At 41.7% G+C, this 6,000-nt stretch overlaps 1 protein-coding gene across 1 annotated transcript in view; it reads right to left on the reverse strand.

Moving 5' to 3' along the window:
- jade3 (jade family PHD finger 3) overlaps positions 1-1,788 on the reverse strand; it is a 44,630-nt gene extending 42,842 nt beyond the window's left edge. The window contains exon 1 of the mRNA XM_036978962.1: positions 1,604-1,788. The gene's annotated coding sequence lies outside the window, so the exon portion shown is untranslated. The remainder of the gene's footprint in view (positions 1-1,603) is intronic.
- Positions 1,789-6,000: the final 4,212 nt, after the last annotated feature.

The following is a 6,000-nucleotide window of genomic DNA, read 5'->3' on the forward strand; positions in this document are numbered from 1 at the left end:
GAAGTATTACACAGGCTCACTTCAAAGTAGGCGTTCCCTAATGAAAATATGCAAACCAATGCTAGAAAGCGCCAATAGGATCTCACTAGCTCTTGCTTGGCTCTGCCTACATCCGTGCTTGTTCTTCCCGATATCATTCATTTACTCCAATTGGAAACGACAAGTTATGGTCTATATTGGGTTAGTTATAAATATATTTGCTACTCCAGTTCCATAGATTAACTACGCTCATTTACGAAAAAGGAAAGTTATTTTCATGAGAATAAAGTGCATGAAATCAATGTGTTTTGTTCTTGTAACTATGGCAGGACGCGTTGTCTAACTTACTACGTTATTCACCATCAACTAACAAGTCTAAGCATAGGCTAACCCAATTTGATATATAACTAGCTAACAGTAATATGGAATCCCAGTATGTAAATAAGAAGACAAATCCACTATCCTACATTTCCCTCCACAAATGACCCGTTTCCTGAAGGTAATCAACAGACCCCGGTCACTAAAAATATAGATTCTGTAAAACCATGCATATTGCCTTGCGGTGGTAGCTAGACCAAAACTACAAACCACACACATCCAGACTGGGACAAATCACACACATCCAGACTGGGACAAACCACACACATCCAGACTGGGACAAACCACACACATCCAGACTGGGACAAACCACACACATCCAGACTGGGACAAACCACACACATCCAGACTGGGACAAACCACACACATCCAGACTGGGACAAACCACACATCCAGACTGGGACAAACCACACACATCCAGACTGGGACAAACCACACACATCCAGACTGGGACAAACCACACACATCCAGACTGGGACAAACCACACACATCCAGACTGGGACAAACCACACACATCCAGACTGGGACAAACCACACACATCCAGACTGGGACAAACCACACACATCCAGACTGGGACAAACCACACACATCCAGACTGGGACAAACCACACATCCAGACTGGGACAAACCACACACATCCAGACTGGGACAAACCACACACATCCAGACTGGGACAAACCACACATCCAGACTGGGACAAACCACACACATCCAGACTGGGACAAACCACACACATCCAGACTGGGACAAACCACACATCCAGACTGGGACAAACCACACATCCAGACTGGGACAAACCACACATCCAGACTGGGACAAACCACACACATCCAGACTGGGACAAACCACACATCCAGACTGGGACAAACCACACATCCAGACTGGGACAAAACACTGGCGGCCCTGGCGCCAAGCTCAGGCCTCGCTTCATGACGTGGACTACAGCACCGCGGTGGCTGAAATCAAACGGCGCCGCCACCAACACCACTCCGGCTACTTGCGATGCCTAAAATATCACTCCATTTTAGCTCCCAGCGGCATTTCTCAATGTCTCAATTAATTCAGACGTTAATCCATTAGAGTATCGATGTGACCGCGTATCACATTAATAATTTGTGCCATACGAGGGTGAAATATCTACATGAGAGAGGAGGAAGTTATCTAGTTAGCAGGCCATAGAGCCTGGCTGAACCATATGGCAAGCAGGCTCGGCACACAACGACAAGATTGTTCAGCGACCTTACCTTGGGCCAGCGGTAAATTCTGCAGCTCGTGATTTCTATCACCCAATTCCTCACATATAAAACACCGCAGACTCTTAGTAAAACGGTATTTTTGGGGGGACAGTATTTCCCAGAGTTAGCAGCAAGCTCTCCGCATTACGGCATAACAGGGCTATTGTACCACCTTGTCCGCTGGGTCATAGACTCCGCCTGGCTTGGGGCTGTATGGTCAACACTGTACTTCGGTTTAAAATCTATTGAATTTATATTTACGGTCTCTGGTTAAAGCATTGGCCTGCGCTACCGTACTGAACTAAACTGGTGATATTCTGTCAAATATATTGAACTGCATGAGTTATTTTTTTTGATAACATACAACACTTGAAATAAACTGAGTATACAAAACATTAAGAAAATCAGGTCTTTACATAGACTGACCAGGTGAAAAATAAGATCCCTTATTGACATCACTTGTTAAATCCACTTCAATCAGTGTAGATGAAGGGGAGGAAACAGGTTAAAGAAGGATTTTTAAGCCTTGAGACATGGATTGTGTATGTGTGCCATTCAGAAGGTGAATGGGTAAGACAAAATATTTAAGTGCCTTTGGACAGGGTACAGTAGTAGGTGCCAGGCACCCTATTTAGAGTGTTTCAAGAATTGCAATGCTGCTGGGTTTTTCACACTCAACCGTTTTCCCCGTGTGTATCAAGAATGATGCACCACCCAAATGACATCCAGACAACTTGACACAACTGTGGGACGGATTGGAGTCAACATCCCTGTGGAACTCTTTCAACACCTTGTAGAGTCTATGCCCCGATGAATTGAGGAGGTACAACTCAACAGTAGGAAGGTGTTCCTAATGTTTTGTCCACTCAGTGTACGTGTCCGTTTCAGTCAACAATAATTTGCTCCTGACACAAACATGTGAGTGTTTGTCAAATGCAGAGAAATGTCAACAAACTAAGTTTAATCAAGATGTGAAGGATGAAAGTCTTAAGTGGATTATATATTGTAAATCTGTTTACTATATCTGGATATGGCCAGTCAGCCACAAACATATAAATTCAGCAAAAAAAGAAACGTCCTCTCACTGTCAACTGTGTTTATTTTCAGCAAACTTAACATGTGTAAATATTTGTATGAACATAACAAGATTAAACAACTGAGACATAAATTGAACAAGTTCCACAGACATGTGACTAACAGAAATGGAATAATGTGTCCCTGAACAAAGGGGGGTTCAAAATCAAAAGTAACAGTCAGTATCTGGTGTGGCCACCAGCTGCATTAAGTACTGCAGTGCATCTCCTCCACATGGACTGCACCAGATGTGCTAGTTCTTGCTGTGAGATGTTAAAAAAATAAACCTCACTCTTCCAACAAGGTACCTCCAAGTTCCCTTTTTTTTGTTGCTGAGTTTATTTCTGTTTACTATACCTGATTTTGGCCATTATCAGCCAACAACTATTTTTTTTAACCTTCATTTAAATAGGCAAGCCAGTTAAGAACACATTCGTATTTACAATGAAGGCCTAGCCCGGCCAATGCTGGGTCAATTGTGTGCCACCCTATGGGACTCCGAATCACAGCCGGTTGTGATTCAGCCTGGAATCAAACCAGGGTCTGTAGTGACGCCTCTAGCACTGAGATGCAGTGCCTTAGACCACTGCACCACTTGTGAGCCCAGTTATTATCCTGAGACAGGATATCCTGTATATCTGTTTACTATACCTGGTTACGGCTATTGCCAGCCAACTACCATGTACAGTTGAAGTCGGAAGTTTACATACACTTAGGTTGGAGTCAGTAAAACTAGTTTTTCAACCACTCCACAAATTTCTTTTTAACAAACTATAGTTTTGGCAAGTCGGTTAGGACATCTACTTTGTGCATGACACAAGTAATTTTTCCAACAATTGTTTACAGACAGATTATTTAACTTATAATTCACTGTATCACAATTCCAGTGGGTCAGAAGTTTACATACACTAAGTTGACTGTGCCTTTAAACAGCTTGGAAAATTCCAGAAAATTATGTCATGGCTTTAGAAGCTTCTGATAGGCTAACTGACATAATTTGAGGCAATTGGAGGTGTACATGTGGATGTATTTCAAGACCTACCTTCAAACTCAGTGCGTCTTTGCTTGACATCATGGGAAAATCAAAAGAAATCAGCCAAGACCTCAGAAAATAAATTGTAGACCTCCACAAGTCGGGGCGGCAGGGTAGCCTAGTGGTTAGAGCGTTGTAACCAGAAGGTTGCGAGTTCAAACCCCCGAGCTGACAAGGTACAAATCTGTCGTTCTGCCCCTGAACAGGCAGTTCCCAGGCCGTCATTGAAAATAAGAATTTGTTCTTAACTGACTTGCCTGGTTAAATAAAGGTAAAACATTTTTTTTTTAAAAGTCTGGTTCATCCTTGGGAGCAATTTCCAAACGCCTGAAGCTACCACATTCATCTGTACAAACAATAGTATGCAAGTATAAACACCATGGAACCACGCAGCCGTCAGTCATACTGCTCAGGAAGGAGACGCGTTCTGTCTCCTAGAGATGAATGTACTTTAGTGCGAAAAGTGCAAATCAATCGCAGAACAGCAAAGGACCTTGTGAAGATGCTGGATGAAACAGGTACAAAAGTATCTATATCCATAGTAAAATGAGTCCTATATCAACATAACCTGAAAGGGCGCTCAGCAAGGAAGAAGCCACTGCTCCAAAACCGCCATAAAAAAGCCAGACTACGGTTTGCACATGGGGACAAAGATCATACTTTTTGGAGAAATGTCCTCTATTCTGATGAAACAAAATTAGAACTGTTTGGCCATAATGACCATCGGTATGTTTGGAGGAAAAGGGGGGAGGCTTGCAAGCCGAAGAACACCATCCCAACCGTGGTGCACGGGGGTGGCAGCATCATGCTGTGGGGGTGCTTTGCTGTAGGAGGGACTGGTGCACTTCACAAAATAGATGGCATCATGAGGTAGGAAAATTATGTGGATATATTGAAGCAACATCTCAAGACATCAGTCGGGAAGTTTAAGCTTGGTTGCAAATGGGTCATCCAAATGGACAATGACCCCAAGCATACTTGCAAAGTTGTGGCAAAATGGCATAAGGACAACAAAGTCAAAGTATTGAAGTGGCCATCACAAAGCCCTGACCTCAACCCTATAGAAAAGTTGTGAACAGAATTGAAAAAGCGTGTGCGAGCAAGGAGGCCTACAAACCTGACTCAGTTACACCAGCTCTGTCAGGAGGTATGGGCCAAAATTCACCCAACTTATTGTGGGAGGCTACCCAAAATGTTTGGCCAAAGTTAAACAATTTAAAGGCAATGCTACCAAATACTAATTGAATGTATGTAAACTTCTGACCCACTGGGAATGTGATGAAAGAAATAAAAGCTTAAATAAATAATTCTCTCTACTATTATTCTGACATTTCACATTCTTAAAATAAAGTGGTGATCCTAACTGACCTAAGACAGGGAATTTTTACTAGGATTAAATGTCAGGAATTGTGAAAAACTGAGTTTAAATGTATTTGGTTAAAGTCTGTACGGTATAACAAGAAAATCTCCCACAATGACGCCACACTAAAATCTAAAATAAACACACCACAGAACATAAAACTGATATTTTGACAAATATATTAGACATGTTGATTCTACAAAAGAAGCAGATACAAAAAGGAATTATTTTTACAAAGTCCAATCATATCATTCCTTCAACAAATATTACAGTATATTGTCTATCCCAAATGGCACCCTAGTCCTTTTATAGTGCAGTACCCTGGTCAAAAGTAGTGTACTATAAAGGGAACAGGGTGCCATTTAGGAAGTACACAGTGCCTTTGGAATGTATTCAGACCCCTTGACTTTTTCCACATTTTGTTATGTTACAGTTTTATTCAAAAATTGATTAAATAAATAAAAATCCTCAGCAATCTACACACAATACCCCATAATGACAAAGCAAAAACTGTTTTGTTTTTTAAAACTTTGGGCAAATGTAAAAACAAATACAAAACAGAAATACCTTATTTATATTTACATATTAGAGTTCACCAAAATGCACCGAAAGGACTCTGACCATGAGAAACAAGATTCTCTGGTCTGATGAAACCAAGATTGAACTCTTTAGCCAGAATGCCAAGTGTCACGTCTGGAGGAAATCTGGCACCAACCCGATTTAACATCTCTGGAGACCTGAAAATAGCTGTGCAGCGACGCTCCCCATCAAACCTGACAGAGCTTGGATCTGCAGAGAAGAATGGGAGAAACTCCCCAAATACAGGTGTGCCAAGTTATCTTCATACCCATGAAGACTGGAGGCTGTTATCGCTGTTCAAGGTGCTTCAACAAAGTGCTGAGTAAAGGGTCTGAATACTTATGTAAATATAATATTTCA

This window comes from Oncorhynchus mykiss, chromosome 5, assembly GCF_013265735.2.
Source record: "Oncorhynchus mykiss isolate Arlee chromosome 5, USDA_OmykA_1.1, whole genome shotgun sequence".
Lineage (NCBI taxonomy): Eukaryota > Metazoa > Chordata > Actinopteri > Salmoniformes > Salmonidae > Oncorhynchus > Oncorhynchus mykiss.